Source organism: Rhinichthys klamathensis, unplaced genomic scaffold (assembly GCF_029890125.1).
Source record: "Rhinichthys klamathensis goyatoka isolate OS25496 unplaced genomic scaffold, OSU_Roscu_1.1 h1tg000329l_1, whole genome shotgun sequence".
NCBI lineage: Eukaryota > Metazoa > Chordata > Actinopteri > Cypriniformes > Leuciscidae > Rhinichthys > Rhinichthys klamathensis.
In genome coordinates, this window is record NW_026606844.1 from 730096 (window position 1) to 750430 (window position 20335).

General features: G+C 44.1%; 1 pseudogene; it reads right to left on the reverse strand.

Annotated features, from left to right (window-relative positions):
- Positions 1-5219: 5219 nt before the first annotated feature.
- On the reverse strand, positions 5220-15889 carry LOC130105822 (NXPE family member 3-like; annotated as a pseudogene).
- Positions 15890-20335: the final 4446 nt, after the last annotated feature.

A 20335-nucleotide genomic window follows, 5' to 3' on the forward strand; every position in this document is an offset into this window, starting at 1 on the left:
CATTCAACAAGTTTAATAACAAAATAAAACAAATACAAAATGAAAGTATAAGCCAGCAGCCCCTCACGGACGTCTGCTGGCCACACAAAACAGAAACAAAACACAACATAAAATCCAGGCCTGTTCCTCTCTCGATCTCCACTGTCGTCGCTCCTCCTTTTATGCTTCCGCTCCTCCGTGAGAGATACGAGACCTGTGCGTCGCGCAGGTGTCGCTCATCAGTAATCACGCCACCGGCCTAGCGTCGCTCTCTCACGGCCCTCGGCCTCGTCCTGCTCGCCACAGTATCCTAATGACAAAGATGAATTAATGATATTAAGAAGAGGATCTATGACCTCTGGAAGCATCTCTTTCAATAGCTTAGTCGGTTGTCGATTTAGGTGATTTAACAAGTTAAAAAAATTCCTCCTCTCCTCTAGCAATGAATGAATCAAATTGTTTCTCAGGGAGACTACAATGCACTGCCTGATGCGATATTGTAGTAGACGGTTGCATAGTTATAATTTTCTCCCTGATATTATCAATCTTATAAGTAAAGAAGTTCATAAAGTCATTATAGGCAGCCACGTTTTATTAAAAGCCTATTTTTCCAGCGATGAATTAAACCTTTGAGATAAAAGTGAGATTTTCTTTTAGATGACTCAATGCAAAGCAAACTACTGATTTATTGGTCATACAATGTGTATTTTAAAAAAAAATGGAATTCAGTCCAAGACATGAGCTATTTTAATAAACAACAAGCATTATTGTGCATCATGTAGAGAATGCTGTTATTTTGAGAACATTTTGAAAACGTCTCTGGTTATGACTGTAACCCTTGTTCCCTTTCAGACCATGGGTCTGCGGAATTTGCATCATGAACTCTGCCCCACCGCGTCGGTATAAAAGGAGCTGCGAGTGCAATGTGCAGTGACTTTGCACATGGCTCGTGTTCTCCCCTGGGCACTCCAGCACTGCTTAGAGAGCTTTTCTTTTTCATAAAAGAGCTGCATGGGCATGTCTTTTTCAAGATGTCTCACCCGTGTGTTTTTGGTTGTGGGCGCGTGATCCATCCGCCTGACAGTCACGAGCGCTGCCTTGCGTGTTTGGGCTTTAATCACACTCATGCTCTCACTGCGGGAACATGGCCAAAAGTTGTGAGATCAAACTCTCCCCTGTGCTGAGGATCTCTTTTCTCGGTATGGAAATTGACTCGGTCCCCATGTACTCGCAGCTTTTCAAACTGTTTCAGAGGCTCCTGTTTCAGAGGTCACGCCACTCAGGTTGCTTCTTATGAGACTGCTTCAGTGCTGGATTCGCGATCGAGTCCCAAGATGGGCATGGCAACAGGGCACGCTCACTGTCACCTGGCTAGTCACTCGGGCCTGCCCTCAAACCTTCACCCCGTGGTCAAACCTCTCTTTTCTACAGGCCAAAGTGCCCTTAGCCCAAGTTTCCAGGCATGTTCTTGTGTCAACAGATGCCTCCACCATGGGCTGGGGTGCCATGTGCAATGGGCATGCTGCCGAGGGCTCCTGGACAGGACCCCAGCGCCTATGGTATGTCAATTGTCTTGAGTTGCTGGCCGTACGTTTAGCTCTGCACCATTTTCGGCGCAGAGGTAGTGAGCACGTACTGGTCCGATCAGACAATACGGCGACAGTAGCGTACATCAATCATCAGGGTGGTCTGCGCCCCCACCGTATGTCGCAACTCGCCCGTCATCTCCTCTTATGGAGTCAAAAGTATCTGAGGTCGCTTCAAGCCATTCACATCCTGGTAGAGCTGAATCGTGCAGCCTACGAGCTCTCACGACTATGGCCATATTCCGGGGAATGGAGACTCCATCCCCAGACCACGACCTTGTGGAGTCTAAGACGGTAGGACAGCTTGACCTTGCATCAGGTTCCTTAGAGGGGCCAGGAGGTTAAATCCTCCTTGCCCTCCACAAATGCCCTCTTGGGACCTCAAAGTGGTACTATCTGCACTGCAGAGAGCTCCCTTCGAGCCATTGCACTCAGTCAATCTTAAGTACCACTCTATGAAGACAGCGCTCCTGGTTGCTTTGGCCTCCATCAAGAGGGTAGGGGATCTGCAGGCATTTTCGGTTGACAAAGCGTGCTTGGAATTCGGGGAGGCTAACTCTCACGTTATATTGAGACCCCGGCCTGGATATGTGCCCAAGGTTCCCACCACTACTTTTAGGGATCAGGTGATGAACCTGCAAGCACTGCCCTTAGAGGAAGCAGACCCAGCTTTGGCACTTCAGCCTTCGGGGCACCCAGCCTTCGCGGTCGCGCCGGCGCGATCATATCGCTTTTTTTCTTATCAGTGCAAAAGAGACTCAAATATCTCTGTTTATTTTTGTCATACAGGCAAGTTTTATACATCATTCAAAACTGTTAAATGTCTACGTTTATTGGTGTACGCTACAAAATGTTCTGCTTTACATAAAATAAAGAAATAAACATGATGCGTGTTCTGCCGTCTCTCTCAGTGTGAAGTTCATTCTAAACCGCGACAGGAAATGAACTGTAACTCAGCGAATACTTGCCACACATACGTAAGATATATGTTTTAGAAAGCTTGAAGTGTCTATTTTTAAATCATGTTAAAAACAAATATTCTCTGTTTAAGTAATCTGTATAAAAGCAACGAGATGTACAGTTTCTCAAGCGAGTGCTCATTACCTCTAATGTGACCACACCCACACGCGCACAAGCGATTCACATGTAAATAGTCCATGTAAAGGAAGCAAACCTGTAAACGCCCTCATTACCTCAAAACTAAGAATCCGACTTCATCATTCCTCTGCTTCTCGAGTTTGGAAGACACTGTGAGTTAACACTGGATTTACCTCAGAAGAAGAATGTGATTGGAAGATAAGATTAGAAGATAATCTAGAAGAAGATAAGTTAAGAAATGCATCATCCCTTATAATAGTTAGGCCCTATTTTAATGATCTGAAACGCAAGTATCAAACACGAAACGCAAGTAACTTTGTGGGCGGATCTCGGGCGCTGTTGCTATTATAGCATCCCGCTGTTGCAGGATAAATTACTCTTGCGCCCGACGCAAATCTAAAATGGGTTGGTCTGAAGTAGCTACATTACTCATAGGTTTGGTTTGGGCGTAACGTGAAATAAACCATTCCATTCCATGGCGGATTGCTATTATAATGGCGGATTTGCCAGGGTCACGCCAGGAGCGGTTCACAGCCAAGGAGACCGACGTTCTCGTCAGGGCCAGAAAGACAGAGAAGCCACCCAAATTAGCTTCGGTTAAACAGGCGTATAATAATTTGGGTAAATGTGTAAGCTCTATTATGCCTATTTTTTCATATCTTCATGGACACCACAATGATTTCCCTCGTGTGGAATATTTTTCCTTGTAATTATGTATATGGTTTGCAAAAATGGGAACTGCTGCGTCTGTGCAGATGAGTTTGTCAGCGCCACTGACTTTAGACTAGGTTTTTCCTGGTCAGTGGCGGAATTGTTTTCTGGAACTGCAAAATAGCACCAGGGAACGTTTGCGCCGGACCACGCCTCCTCTTTTCGCTGAACCGCCAAGAAAAAAAAAGTATGGGGTTCCCTATACAGAAAGAGTTTTCAAAAACATGGTTGTAAGGATTCCTGCGGAATTTAATATTGAGTTGAAAATTTTGGGTGACAAAAGAACATGAGTTTGAAGTTTGTACTAGCCTATTTCGTTTTGCTTGGACAAAGCTGGCCTTGTAAAACGATGTATAAATCATCTCATCATCTGATTAAGCAAAAGCATCTGATTCTGTTTTAATTCTTCAATCATTGACATAATGAAATATTTAGTCGATAAACTTTAATGACAGAAATACTACGACGTGTAGCCTAAATGATTTAATTCCTTCATTATCAAAAACTTTAATAATGCTAATGTCTAGAATGGCGAGTTCTCTTTGTTTTAAGTCAGCCTCAGACGCTGCTCTCCTCTCAAATATAGCCTGTGGGGGGTTGGGAGGGTCAGTTCGGACAATTAAGTTAAAGAGCAGGCAAAGACAAAGGTCCTTTCAGGATAAATCTCAATAAATAAATATTGTAATGTAGCCTATTTAAAGTTTTTTTTTTTTTACGTGAATCAATTGACGTGTTCAATCTAATTGTTTCATGGTTTCTTTATTTGGCAATACAAATTTAAAATGTCGCAAGAATAAGAATAAGATTTGGTATTCCACATTTTGCATCAAACAGGAAATAAACACCACTCGATGCAAAAGTTTTAAATAAATAACACATTCCGACACTTTATTTAAACCTTTTGTAACTAAAGTAACACTATTTAGGTAGTAGGCTAGTAGCCTATAGTCTTTTTTTTTCACCTTTTTTGTCAGTATTTTTCTGATTTGTTCAATGTATGGATCTGTTTTGAAATGTGTTGTATGGGTATCACTGTCAGTCTCCATATCGTGAATTGTGAATGACTCACAAAACAATAATCTAGCGAATTAAAGACAAGCTTCTTCAGGCCATTGTGCCTTTCTAGTGCGATCGGCTGTAAAACTGCCTTCAACAGCAGGTTTTGACCATAACGCTTAGCCTTAATAATAATTCTAATAATTCTAAACATCAAGAACGGTAAAAACAAATGCTGTCACCCAACATCGGTTAACAGCATGTGCAATGTTATCGTCTTAATAAACGTTAAAATGGCAGACAATGAATAACAAAGCTCCTAAAGGTGTTTCGAAACAATAAATGTACATTTCAAACGTTTTTATTCAAAGGGTAACAATTTGATTATAAAACAATTATTCTTTTCATCTTTTCCTCCAATTATTTTATTAGTAATAATTACTATTAATAATCACATTATTGTTATTTTTGTTATTCTAGAGCTGCTGTGAAGCCAAAACAATCTGTTACTTTAATTTCCTATTATCACTGTAAATCGGCTTTGAAACAATCTATATTGTTAAAAGCGCTATATAAATTAAGGTGACTTGACATATTCAGTTTATTAATTAGAAAATAAACTGATTATTAATAATTAGCTATTATTAAAGTTGTTTGATAAACATTAATGACACAGACAGCAGGTTTATTTAGTAAGTCAAATAAGCATGCTTTTCCAATTTGAGGATGATAAAACAAAAAAATGAGGTCTCTGACATGTACTAAACCATTTTATAACAATTTAATTAGGGAAATTAAACTCAGGGAAGTGAAATAGGATTTCTCTGTGTTTTTTTAGACAGTTTTTCTCTTGTATTAACAGTTATTGAACAAAATTGTCAAGATAATTTAATTTAAATTCAGTAAGGGCAAATAAAAGAGAGTAAAATGTCAATCTCATTTTTAATGATGATAGGGCCAGGATGAATGTTCTCTGTGCTGTAGTGACATGCGGTCATTTGCCAAACATCTATAATATAAACGCCAACATCCTGAAAAGCCCAGTGTAGAATTCTGTCCAGCTGTAGAGAATACCAGTCACTGCCAAAAATATCCTATTGTAAAGACAGAGAAACACAAAATCATCCATGATCTTGTCATCACAGAGTGCCTTAATTATTTGAACACTTGGTACTCTATAGACCTTCACGCATTGGCCGTGAGACACACGCATTTGATTGGTTTCACACGCTCACACGCCACACCCCCGATTTCTCACGCTGAAGTGGCAATCTGGTCGGTCAAATGCCTGGAAGATTAGTTTATCTATATATCTACCCGTTGAACCACTCGTGATCGACTAGTTATGCCGCAAATTAGTAAAAATCTCCCGGAATCTAGAGGGAGCGCGCACGTGAGACAGAGATTGTGCTCCAAACCGCGTATCGCGCGCGCAGATCGGGAAAGTGAGTGAGAGACCTTCCACCTGAGATTGCCACCACAAACCTCCGACCAGATATTGTTTTGTGGTCTGGATCAGCACGCACAGTAAAGAACTTATCTGAAGCAGCAGAGAGGAGCAGCAACTGACTGTGGTTGAGACGGAAAGATTCTAGCTGGCTGTGTACAGGCCGCCACGCTACGGTTTCGTAGAATTCTTGAAAAACTCGAAGAGTCAGTTGGTTTATTTGTATAGTTTGCATAGTAATTACAGTTATCATGTTCCTGTGTATATTGCGTGAATGAGGGTTGGTGATTGGGCGGATGCCACTGAACCTACTTTAACGAAGACAGTGGGGCTAGACAGCCTTAGTCAAACGGGTTGGCGCGTATGGTTGGGTTGCGGAGAGATTGTGAGATTGTGGTTAGGTCACATGTGAACTACGAGGAAGGAGCAACCTCAGCAGCAGGAGGGATGTAAAGGTCAGTAAGCTGGGCTGAGTTGAGTGGGGGACAGAGGGGGGTGACTCTGGGACGCCAGAGTCATTGTCGAGCCCTCTTGAGGTGTCGTGGGCTAGTCGACGAAACACTGAGGACGTAAGGTGCCCACTTGAAGACCCTAGAGATGTCCCCTACTCAGCTCAATCCAGACGGTTGTCGTGCTGGTCCACTGGGGAGACCACACTGTAGGTGCAGCCGTTGTGTGTGCTGACGCGCCAAGTACACTGCAGCCGTTAACGCCGGACAGAAGGAGATTCACATCAGCATATGGAAGAAAGCGTAAATGGATGGAGAAGCATAGGTTACTGTAAAGCTACGTCTTAGTTTGTGCTTATCTTGGCGAAAGCCGAGTACAAATCAGCATGAAGTTTTAACATCTACTCTCGTGTAATGGAAATCATAATGTATAATGTAATAAACATATAATTACATTGTAATAAATGTATAATTACATTGTAATAAACATATAATTACATTGTAGTAAATGTATAATAACACTGTAATAAATGTATAATTACATCGAATTAAACGTATTTAATACATTGTAATAAATGTATAATAACACTGTAAACAATGTATAATTACATTGTAATAAACGTATAATTACATTGTAATAAATGTATAACAACCTTGAAAAGAATCACTACATTTCTCGAAAAGAGTTGCTACTTTTTTACTTCAGAAGTAAACAGTGTAGCTGACTTAGGCCGTGTGTCCACCAAAGCGTTTTTAGTCAGCTGAAAACGCTTGACGCTCTGCTGAAAACGCCTAGCAGTGGGCGCTTGAGAGCGTTTTGGCAGCGAAGCGTTTTTTCCGTTGAGACGTTTGGTTGCTATGATACAGAATATCCGCAGCACAGTTTACTTGTAACTGATTTCGCAGATAATTTGTTTCATATTGAAAATTAATTTTTCATCCATTTTGTTCGGTCAGCTCTGCTGGTTGATGTTGTTGTACAGAAAGAATGTTGTGACAGTTGGTCGGTGTGATATTAGTCCCGCCCCTCCTCCACTGTGATTGGACGGCTGGGTAAAAGTGACAGTGATGAGCGCTGCGTTTTATCCAAAAGTTGAACATTTTTCAACTCACAGCGACCAGTAAAAACGCCGGGCGCTCAGCGCTTCAACGTGTAAAAAACGCCGAACGCTCAGCGCTTGAGCGTTCACGAGTTCACACTTACAAATGATCAGAGAATAGATGGTTATGCGTATTTGGCGTGCTGTCCGGGGGGAGGGCTCCGAGCTCGGAAATTGGGCCCGAACCCAGAGTACTCCCCCCGTATCTCTGTTTAGGAAGATAACTAGGCAAGTGTGAGGAGATGGGGTGGTGGAGGGATGCTGAAAACTGTCTAGGAATATGGGTGAGTCGACTGAGTATATTTATAGGCTTTACTCGTGCTGATTGAGTGGACCTGTTGATTACTGATTGCTGACAGCTGGCTGGAATGACTTGATTGTTTGATCATTAGAACGTGTTCCTCCCGAACCTTGTTAATAAAACATCAATTCACGAGTTCACACTTACAAATGATCAGAGAATAGATGGTTATGCGTATTTGGCGTGCTGTCCGGGGGGAGGGCTCCGAGCTCGGAAATTGGGCCCGAACCCAGAGTACTCCCCATAAAGCAAAGTAAATAAAGGACAGCCGCCTGCTTAAAGACCCCCCGAAAAGAGCGCAGAGATTGGCGGGCTGGCATTTCAAGGAGAGCCTGGTTGTTTGGCTGGGAGAGCTCTCGCGGCGTCCGACGGGAGTTCAATGCTTACGGTGTCGGACGGGTAAGTATGGATGTTCGAACGGGAGGGTTCTTGTGGCAATGGTCACGGCATCGGAAAGGGTAAGCCTCACCAGTCAGGAAAGAGAAAAACGTAGATGCTTGACTGGGAGGGTTTGGCTACGTCCTCTGGGAGATCAATACTCGCTAGACGGAGGAGGAGGAGATGAAGATGCTTGACCTGGGGAACTCTCGCTGTGTCCGCTGGGAGATCAATACTCGCTGGACGGAGAAAGAGAAGATATAAATACTCGACCGGGAAGGCTGTCTCTGGGTCCGCTGGGAGATCAATACTCGCTGGACAGAAAAAGAGAAGAAATAAATACTCGACCGGGAAGGCTCTCGCTGTGTCCGCTGGGAGATCAATACTCGCTGGACGGAGAAAGAGAAGACATGGATGCTCGACCGGGAAGGCTCTCGCTGTGTCCGCTGGGAGATCAATACTCGCTGGACGGAGAAAGAGAAGACATGGATGCTCGACCGGGAAGGCTCTCGCTGTGTCCGCTGGGAGATCAATACTCGCTGGACGGAGAAAAGAGAAGACATGGACGCTTGACCTGGAAGGCTCTCGCTGTGTCCGCTGGGAGATCAATACTCGCTGGACGGAGAAAGAGAAGACATGGATGCTCGACCGGGAAGGCTCTCGCTGTGTCCGCTGGGAGATCAATACTCGCTGGACGAAGAAAAGAGAAGACATGGACGCTTGACCTGGAAGGCTCTCGCTGTGTCCGCTGGGAGATCAATACTCGCTGGATGGAGAAAGAGAAGACATGGATACTCAGAATTTTTTTTTTTTTTTTTACCGATGAGGATTTGGTGGGCTTTTTTGATATGGAAACGATTAGTTCTGATGTAGGTTTGGAACGCGTCTGAGGACCATCTTCCAAGCGCTTGGATCTGCTGTTGGGAGAGGCCTTTTTGGGCTGCTGAGGTTGCTGCCCCGATGCGGAAGGAATGGCTGGAGAAATTCTCTGCTGGGATGCCTGATAGTTGGAGAACAGATTTTAGGTGTTTTTGGAACCAAAAGCGTGTCACGGGTTTGTTAGAGTCGTCTATGAACAGGGGTTCGAGATGGGATTTAGCATGAGAGTTTCTCAGTTGGAGGTATGCTAGTATAGTTTGGAAAGGTTGAATTGGTGACGAGAGGTTGAAAATATATATGAAGTGGCCTTTTTTGGTTTGGTCTGTTTTGCTTTGTTTGATCAGAAAAGAGATAGTTTCGCTGTCAAGCACTGAAAGATCTGAGATGTTTGGGTGGATTTTTGGGTCGAATCTGGAAGTGATAGCCAGTTCAGAGCATCTTAGGAAACCAAAAAAAGCTAGAATAAACATGGCGTCAAGTGTGCGAGAGGTATTAAGGGATCGGTAGCCTGAGCGGAGGGTATGAATGCATTTAGTAAGAATATCTAACGTTATGGGTTGTCTGGTGTCCGGGCGGGTGGGCTGGGATCGTTGGATGCCTTTAATTAAGAGGGAGGTTTGTGAATTATTTATCTCCGGTGAGGGGGCGCCGTGAATCAATTTGTGAAAAAATTGGATGCCGCTTAAGTAACTTTTGATGGACCCGACTTGGAGGCTCTTAACGCTGTTAAGGTAAGAGATGAAGGAGGTAATTGTAAGGAGGGAAAAATCAGGGAATGGCGTGTTGTAAGAAAGGTGGAAGGCTTTAAAACATCTCCATGCGGTCACATAGGATTGGAGAGTTCTGGGGGAAACTGCTTGGAGAATGGTGTCGAGCGATATGTTGAGGAGGGATTTTTGCGGGTGGGTTATGGGAATATTAATTCCGAATAATGAGGTACTGGAGTTGGTAGCTTGTCTGCCTCTGGAGCCAGCATCCTGAATTTCTGAAACATAAAGCGAGACAGAGAGTCAGCAATTTGGTTTTTTGACCCGGGGATGTGTTTAGCAATTAAGATAAATTGATCACATGCTGAAATCCAGATTAGACGTCTTAGAAGTGGCATCAGTGCGGGTGAATGGGAACGGCCTTTATTAATGCACTGGACTGTAGCTTCATTGTCACAATGCACTACGATACTGCTAGCAGTCCATTCTTTCCCCCACAGGAAGGCTGCTACTACGAGAGGGTAGAGCTCGAATAATGCGGAGGACTGTAGCGTGTCCTGTATTTGGGGGGGCCACGTAGACGCGAACCAGCGTCCTTGGCAGAACCCCCCAAAGCCGACTGAGGGGGCTGCATCTGTGAACAGCTGGATGTCGATGGGGGAGGAAATTAGATCCTTATAGAAAAATGATAGGCCGTTCCACTGTTTAAGAAAAGTTATCCATAGCCTGAGTTCGTCGTGGCATGCTGGAGTTAGGGAAATGAGATCCTCTAGTGCGTGAACTGAAGACGCGAGAGAGAGGAGATGAGAAATGAAAGGGCGGCCTTGTGGAATAATGCGCATGGCGAAGTTTAAGTGGCCGAGCATGGATAGGAGTTCGCGTTTGGAACACTTTGAACTGTCTACGAGGGTAGATGAGATGAGGATTATTCTATCGATTTTTCCTTGGGCAGGGAGGCCTGGTATTTAACTGAATCTAGCTTAATGCCAAGGAACTCGATGGATGTGGCGGGACCCATGGTTTTTTCCTGGGCGATGGGAATTCCGAGCTCGGCAAATACTCTTTGAACTGTGAGGATCTGGGCTGCTGGAATGGCGCCGGGAGGCGAAATTATTAGAAAATCGTCCAGCAGGTGAATGAGGTGAGGAATTGCGTAATTGTTTGACAAGATCCAGCAAATGGCTTCAGATAGCATGTCAAAAATTTTGGGGCTGCTTTTGCATCCAAAAGTTAAGCGTACGGCGAAATAGAATTTCCCATGCCAGCGCACTCCGAATAAGTGCCATGAATCCGGGTGGATGGGCATCACTTTAAAAGCCGAAGTGATGTCAATTTTTGCGAGCCAGGCACCCCGACCCACGATTTTTATGAGGTCGACTGCGTGTTCTACGTCGTGATATTTGAGAGAAAATTCGTCGAGTGGGATCAGGCTGTTAATGCTTGGGAACAGGGATTTATGTGGAGCTGACAGATCGACTATGAGGCGTTTCTTACCTGAAAACTTTCTCGTAGCCACTCCAATGGGGCTAATGCGAAAAACTTTGAAAGGAGGCTCGTCAAAAGGGCCAATCATGAAGCCTGACTCGACTTCTTTTTTAATCAGGTTGTCTACCACGTTGGGCTCGGCGAGAGCCGATTGGAGATTATCGCAGATTATGTTTTGGGAGAGCGGACAAACCACTCCCGGTTTAAAACCGTGTTGTAGGCCAGACAGCAGATATTTAGTGAAGTCAGAGTCCGGGTGGTGAGCTAGTTCGATAGAAAGGCGAGAAATATTCACGGGAGTCGATAAATAATTTTTAGATTTTTTATTGACATCTTTAAAGACAGGGCATACAGGACGGGCATGAGCACCGCCACAGAAGCTGCATATGTGCAAGTACCGACAACGCTGCCTGGTGCACTTGCCGATATTAAAATTGTTGCAAGGCTGTTTGCTGTCCGTAAGTGCTCTGGAGCGGAAATTAGCCTCGTGTGGATATGGGTTGCTAGTCGCCGGTCTTGGTGTGTAGCTGGTGGATTTGACTGGTCCCGTTTCCGGGCATGGAGGAACGGAGGGGTTAACTTGAGGGCACGATATTGTGGAATGTGCCACTGACCTGCAGACCGCGCAAGAAATATTCCTGCAGCCAAGGAAAACTCTGCTGTGCAGGTCAGTGTCTAGTGCTCCCCAGTATGGGCATTGGTTCCACTGTGAAACCCTAACAGCGCATTTTGCTGAGAAGAGTTTGTGATATGTGTAAAAGTGCCCTCCCCCGTAGGACAACGCGAGCTCGGCTATCAGCGCTAAATAGTCGTTCAGTTCGCGTCGCCTATGAGGGAAGGCTGAGCAAATGATTTCTGTGAAGTGGCTGAAAGCGATTGAAAACTCCGAAAAAGAAAGTAAACGTGATGAATGTGTATTCTGGTTTTTTAAAGTGACTGAAAAATCCCCGCAGTCTAACTGACGGTTAGAATCGGATACGGGAAGCAGAGAAAGTAAATGTGAAAGGTCTACATCCGCACCTGCCAGAATCTGTGCTCGGATGTTTTGAGTCACTGGGGGAGGCTCCAGAGCGACAGCGTTTGGTGGGACTGGCATCGGGGTAGCTGTGAAAAGAGAATATTGTGATTTGGCATTTAAGAGAGAGCTGTAAGGGAGAGAAGCCTGGGCTGCGACTATCGGCGGAGGCAGCCTCACGCTTAAGTCGGCCTGTGGGGCTTGAGAAGGAAAATTGAGAAAAGCATAAGGGGGAAAAGGAGGAAATAAATGAGATGCCTGAGCCTGTGTTGCAGGCGGACGCGGTCTCGCACTTGCTTGAGCTGCAGGCCACTGAAAATGGGAGGGGTTAGCAGTAGTCGCGGGAAGGTGGTGGAAAGTTTGAGCCTGCACCGCTAGCGGAGGCAGCCTCACGCTAGCGTCTGCTATGGGAGCCGGAGGCCACTGCAGAGGAAAAGAGTTAGAAACAGCAGGAGGAAAACACTGGGAGGCAGAGGGTGACCCGGCGGGCCCAGCTGTGTATGGCACTGCGGCGGGAAGCGCCGTGCTGAAAAGCTCAGCTGAAGCGGGAGGCGAGTGAGGTCTCGTGGCGGTGGAATCTGGAGCGCGACCCAGGCTCGCAGAAATCCTGGCGCCGCGGGCTGAAGCGTGCGGCAAACCGAATCTTGCACGGGAAGGTGGCGGAGTCGGGCGAGGCGAATTCGGGGCCTCACGAGATTTTCCCGGCCTGCTGGCCGCCTTGGAACCTGGGGTGGATTTAGGAGAGAGATTTGATGATTGCAAGGTAACGTATAAGTTGTATAGTTGCGCTTTAGTCATCCTGCGCGAGGGCTGAATATCAGAGTTTATCAGCGCTTGTCTCAGACTCAAGACTGTCCACTTCCCAATAGGCGGAATCGTTGGTACGGCCGAACGATAGGAGGATGCCGGGGAGGAAGCTGGAGTCCTCGCCGGTGGAGGTGAGGGTAAACCTCGGCGTCTTGGCGTGCGAGGGGTTGCTTGCGCAGACCGGCGCCCGCGAGATGAAACGTGGGGCTTGGAGGCGGTATCCGGTGGAGAGGTTGTCCTGGGGCCAGCTGATGGCGGCGGAGGAACCGGAGCATGGTTAAGCTCGTCATCGGATGGTGAAAACTGCATTTGGGACATCGTAGCAAAGCGGTAAACCAAATGCTGAAAACTGTCGAGGAATATGGGTGAGTCGACTGAGTATATTTATAGGCTTTACTCGTGCTGATTGAGTGGACCTGTTGATTACTGATTGCTGACAGCTGGCTGGAATGACTTGATTGTTTGATCATTAGAACGTGTTCCTCCCGAACCTTGTTAATAAAACATCAATTAAATACACGCTCAGCGCCTCGTTGAGCTCATGGCGTTTAAAAAACGCGGCGCTCCCATTGAAAACAATTGAAAACGTACGCCAGGCGCGAGTAAAAACGCTTTGGTGGACACACGGCCTTAATATTTAGCTGACAGAATGTTTATTTTTAAACCACAACCCTCTCTAATGTCAGAATGTTTATTTTTAAACCACAACTTCAATGTGTGCTTCTTTTACAGATATATTTAACGATATCTTTTTCATTTCTAATCCAAACAATGTCAAACTCGGCACTGCACTTACTCGTGCCGAATCAAGACACCTGTCAAGTTTGAAATCCATCGGACCAACGGTTCGAGAGATATTCGATTAACAGACAGACGGACAGACAGACAGACAGACACACAGACAGACAGACAGACAGACGTTCCTGTAATTTATAGATATCTGTGATTAACTGTACATCAATATATCACAACAATCCTCTGCCACATGTCCTGCCATTGATACAGGCTACAGAGGAAGTTATTTTACGCTACTATTTGAAGCGTCTGCTTTTGAAGTGCGTTAACGTTACCTTATAGCCAGTATTGACAGTCTTGATTATAACAGTTGTATCAGGTGCCCGCTGTAACAATGCTAGAACAGCTTTGCGAATCCTCAACACTCTATGGGTGAAGAAATCCAGAGGGTACGTGGTGAAATGGGGTCCCAGATTGAACATAATGACTGTGTGGGATCCTCCAGCCAGGTCATCGATCTCATTACTGATGTAGTGCAGATCAGCGAATGCTGTTTTCAGAGTGCGCACAGGAACGCCGTGAGCCCTCCAGTGTAAGTCAATGTTGTTATCCACATCCACTGCAATGAGCGGCCCTGACTGATTTTGGACATGCAGGTTCATCTGCTTCAGGGCTGAAAAACAGACCCACAATTTATGCATCTATGCACTGTATAAATAATTATAATTAACAAATAAGCAACTATTTATCTCACTTGGTATTGCTTTCACAAAGAACTCAAACCACTGTCTCATAGTAGAGTCTCCCATCATGTAGATGTGTTTGTCTTTCAGGCACTCTGTTGTCGTTTGGGTTGTAAAATGGCGGGTGCTACAGACGAATGACGTCCACACATCATTCAAGTAGAAGCCAGCTGGAACTGGAGTGTGTAAACCAGGGTGACATTTCTCTGTAACATCTGCAGGACGAGTAAATGTAAGTTCTGTGTCAAAGGTATACGTTTTCAAAAATTTGCCTGAACTGGAGATTTTATATGACTTGCATTGTCTAAATGTCAGAAAATTAATTATGTGCAACACATTTCCCAGCATATCTGCCTCCTTGTACTGTATTATTCTGCTGGGTTAAACCATTGACCAACATACCAATAGTTTCATTTCCCTCGGAATGAAAAATTTTGATGATCCTTTTATCTTCATTGATACCTTTGTTAGTTTGCTTCCTGCCAAAGAGAACATGTTTGTCATACTGCCTTCAAATGCATCAAATATATCAATCAAACAGTCAATCAAGAGTTCTTTAATCTCACATAAGCATTTTCTCCTTATTAGTCAGGCGGTTTCTATAACCACCCATAGAGTGATACACAAGGGAACTGCATGGCAGCGATTTGGGTCTCTGACAGCGCCAAGTTTCTTCGGTACGGGGATCGTTGTATTCACAGCAGCAGTCTTCTGTTCCCATACGCTCTAGTCCATTGTTGTCCCACTTTACATTACACATCACTGTTTCACTCAGCCTGGTCTTATTTGGTCCTGGTCCCTCATAATATCCTTTAAAGAACACTCTGTCAGAGTCAGTATCTCTGTGATGCTTCAGGACCTGCACAGCTTCACTGGAGTGAATTAGACGCACAGCCACCTGTGCCTCGCCGACCCACGGCAAGAGGAAACGTACAGAGTAGGAGCCATTGAGCAGGTCCACCACCTCCCCAAAAACACTGGCCTGTGACAGAAGTACATTCTCAGTACAACTCGCAGGGAGATCAATAAATCAGGCAAGTAGTTTTAGTTAATCTAATGTGTACATTAACTGACCTTAGTTTTAGACCAGAATAGCTTGGCTTGAAAAAAGTCGCCTCCATAAAGCTTGGATTTGTTGTAAAAATCCTTTGCGTGCACCGTAACATAAAGCTCCTCACCAATTTGATAGCTCTCTTTCAGGTTCTGAATGATGAATTTGGTGTGGCCTGGACTAGTACTCATGGACACATTTGTGATTACTCTGTCAGGCCCGGCCCAGTAAACATCCTGCTGTAACCTGGAGTAGTCGTCTAAATTGATTCCTTTTTCAAGGTAAAATGAGCTTGACTCTTCTGAACTGAGTACTGAAGGAGAAGTGGAGTTTGTATATATTCCTGCAAAGTGCAGAGACAAAAAGCTGGGTGGAGGGTGCTTCTTCCAATCATTACCTGTATAAGACCATACAACCTACAAATACAAAGATTGTAATTAATCAAAGGTTTTGTATTTGTCGGATTAATGCTTTTCGATTATTAAAGGGGTGGTTGATTATGATTTCACTTTTCTAACTTTAGTTAGTGTGTAATGTTGCTGTTTGAGCATAAACAACATCTGCAAAGTTACAACGCTGAAAGTTCAAAGCGAAGGGAGATATTTGCTTTTAAAGAAATCGTTTTTTAAGGACTACAACAAACGGCTGGTAGGAACTACACGAGTTTCCCCCTGGGTTAGTGACATCACTAACCCTAAAATTTACATAAACCCCGCCCCCGGGAACACGCAGTCCATGTTGAGAAGAGGATGAGCTGTTGAAGTCAAGCACATTTGTGAGTCAGCTCAAACTGTAGCATCCATCTTTTCCAGCCCGTTCTCATCCTTTGGCGTCATACATGTGACGCTTTGGACATTTCGTTGAAATCTTACGCACATGGCATCCTTTAGCATCAATATGAGACGCAGAACCCAAGGCGTCATACAGGTGACGCTCGTCTAAATCCAACGCACATGGCATCGTTTAGCGTGAATATGAGACGCAGATCCCAAGGCGTCATAACCGTACCCTACCCCAGACCTAAACCTACCCATAACAGTGCGTGTTATATTGACGCAAAAGGATGCCATGTGCGTGAGATTTCGACGAAATGTCAAATGGCGTCACCTATATGACGCCAAAGGATGAGAATGCGTTGTCTTTTCACATGCAATAGAAAGTCACTCTGTGTGCATCTCACAACAGTTCCTATACAAGTGATTTATAGATTATCCTGACAGAAAATCCTAATTGAAGATAGTTAACTCCACATCAGCAACATAAATTCATCAACTAACCATTCAGAGATGTCCTGTTGCATTCTACATGTTGTCACTTCTTCTTAGTCTCTCCATCTTTGTCTGACCCGGTTTAAACATAAAAGGCAGAACAGTTTCTGACATTTTAGCGTGTGTCTGCGTGAGGTAATCGGAGCTGCTAACACACACACACTCTTGAAGCTCTGCCCATTGTGTCCTGAGCAGCAGCTCATTTGCATTTAAAGGGCCAGACACAAAACAGTGCGTTTTTGCTAAAAGCAAATATTTGCAGAAATGATGTGCCTGTTAATATTGTTATATTGAATATATAACATTATTCTCTCCTTGTTTAGGAACCACAAACACCCAACCCTGCGCTGTATATAAATGGATGTGCCTTGGATGCAGAGTCTCTTTTACAAATAATGATGGAAGGGAAGAAGGTCTGTGAAGTTGACAATTTGACCATGGCTCTATTGTTGTAATGGCAATATACTTCATCTTCAACCTTGAACCTTGAAGTCGAGAAACCCGAATTAAGCAATAAGGTTCGATAGGCTGTGCTGTATCGTGAATAAGTCACGGCTGAAGGGCGTTGTTAGGCACGACGCGAAGCCGTGACTCATTCACGATACAGCACTAGCCTTGAGTACCTTATTGCTTTTATAAAACGTTTACCACACAATCAAAATATTATGTATACATTTTTTTTTCAAAAGTTAAAAAAAATATGTATTAGTGCAACTTTCATGAAGTAAAATCACTAAAAGCCTTCCTTCCGCTTGAAAAAAATAGTCCCTGAACGTGAACAGCAACAACATTCCAATGTGTAATATGCATGAAAGCTCAAATAAAAACAACAGGAAAAACATAGGAAAACGTTCTCAAACTTGGTTTCATTTTTTTTTTAAACACAGAATGTAATATTTCCTCACACAAATATAGCTTATCTCTCAGCATGAGACAATTAACGTTCATTTTCCGTTTATTCCGTTAATTTCTCTCTGCACTTACAAATAAACCTTACTAAATATTTACATAAATAAAAACACAAGGGCACATATTTTGATGGTAGCCTATTTTATCTATTTTATTAATGTTATTAATTTAGTTGCTAGAATGCTGCCTAACAAGAGATACATTTTTTCCATTGTTGTTTATTTAAATTTATTTGAACATCTCCGTTTATTGTGCATGCATTAAATTTTTGTCTCATTTCAATCGGCTCCACTGTGCTGGTATTCGATGCGCTTGATGTTCACACCGCCGCCGACTTGAGCTTCCAAACCGGCCGGAAGTCATTAATTTTCAATGGAAGCTGCCTTCTCTCAGCTCCAAGGAGCGTCAAATCCATCGGCGTCGCGTTTTGGGTGTTTTGAGCGTCAATCAGAAAGTTGAAAGAAGCTCAACTTTATGGTAATGAGCAATGACGCGGTTCAGCGGCAAGCAGCGGCAAAATGCCAGCAACCAATCGGAATATAGACGTCCTTCGCGCTGGCTGATTCCGGAGAAACATACGATGTAAACTTTCGTTCCTACCAAAACATTAGTTCCGAGAAAATGGAGAAGCTAATAATCGCCGTTGCTGGGTTTCCCATCATTTATGACATATACCAAGGTATATTTGTGATGTTATTGTGCCATACTGTCCTGCTAGGGCACTTAGATCTTTAAACCACTTGCTTTTAAATGTGTCACGATGTCGTTACAAATTAAAGGGTCATTTTTAAATCTACTCTGAAAACACATTTTTATTCTTTAGCTTTTGGAAACTTGTAATTTGTTGGGGGTTTTTATAGCGTAGTCATGCTATGCACTATGTACAGCACTTTGGATCAATTTGTATTGTGTTAAATGTACTATATAAATAAAGGTTGTTGTTGTTGGATGTGGCTTCCGCAGCGTCCCTTCCTTCCATGTTCAGGGAACGCTTTCCCAGTGGTCCTGTAGGAACAGCACTGACTTCCCTGGCCTAAGCCCTGTCCCTTCCCCGCCTTAATTACGGGGGGATCTGGAGGCTTTTGTCTAGGCACTGGAAGGTGGCAGCACTAGATGGCGTTTTAATTGGGATCCCAATCAGTCGACACGTCGACTACGTCGAACGTGAGCGACTGAAAGGGAACATCTCGGTTACGTATGTAACCCTCGTTCCCTGAAGGAGGGAACGGAGACGTAGTCCCTTCGCCACTATTGCTGGACCACCGCTGACTCCGAGTTAAGCTCGGCTAGGGCTGGGCGGTATGACAGTATATATCGTTACCACGGTAGAAAATGTCAACCGTAACAGATTTTGTTATTCCGTGTATACCGCGACATGTAAATAAGTGGGCGTGGTTAACTCCCGTGCAGCGTGCGTGAGACTGAAACACTGAGATTTGTCAAAGAAACATGGAGAAAGCATATCAAGAGGATCCACAAAGGAATTACGTTTTCTAAAGGGTTGTTGTTAACGTGATATTTTCGGGGGGAAAGGCGCAGCCGTCAACTAGCAGTGCAGCACCCGTAGACTACAGTTTAGAGGAGTGCACGTTTGCAACGGGGAAAGCATGAAGCTTACTTGATAACATTTCATATATCAATATCGTAACGAATAGAAATAACCTTAAATAATGTATAGTTATCTTATCTGCATCTTTCCGTCTCTTATGTATAGTTACTTTTTAAACACGAAAATCGCAAGCGGTTGCCGTGGTAATGAGCAACCTTGTTAAAGCGAAAAATCCTGTATCTGAGGCAAAATTACTAAATATGCAGCGCGAGTTATATATTTCTAACTCCAAACAATTGGCCACTGAACCAGCTGATAAAATCTTCCTTTGATTCGATACGTGATTACAACTTGACACTCATATTAACCGATCGCATTTTACTGATGCAAAAGACGCGCGCGTGTACACGCACTGAGAGGGAGCACGGTGTGTCAGTGTTCACACCGGGCTGTGGTCAAATAATGAGGCAGTTAGGTGTGTATAATTTAAACTACTTAGTCAACACTAACAGTAGCTGCTGTTGGGTTCATACTGCTCCTTCTAGTCACTTCTGAACTTAAACTTCTCTTGATTAAAGCTCCAGGTGACAGGTTGCCATATATCACAAAAAGAGAAAAACAATTAAAGGGATACTCCACCAGTTTTTAAACTATGTTATTCCCTTAACTAAGACGAGTTGATACATACGTCTCTCGTCTCAGTGCGTGCACTCAATCGCTCTGTCTTGCGGTGAAACTTTGTTAGCACTTAGCTTAGCCCAGTTCATTCATTAGGATCCAAGCAGAGAAGCGACCAAACACCTCCACGTTTTCCCTATTTAGTTACACGAGTAGTGTAACTCGACCAAGAATGGTGACACAAAATAAAACGTTGCGCTTTTCAAAGCGTGTAAAGTGGATAACTATAATGTATGGCGGAATACCATAGCAAGTGCTTGGGAGCACTTCGACTCGGCGCAGTGATATCGTCACTCGTGAAAAATCCTCTCCCCCCTCTCCGGAGTGATATTACTGCGACGAGTCCATAGATATATATGCGCCGAGTCGAAGTGCTCCCAAGCACTTGCTATGGTATTCCACCATACATTATAGTATGTACGACATACGATATAACTATATCGTGAAATATATCGTTACCGTGA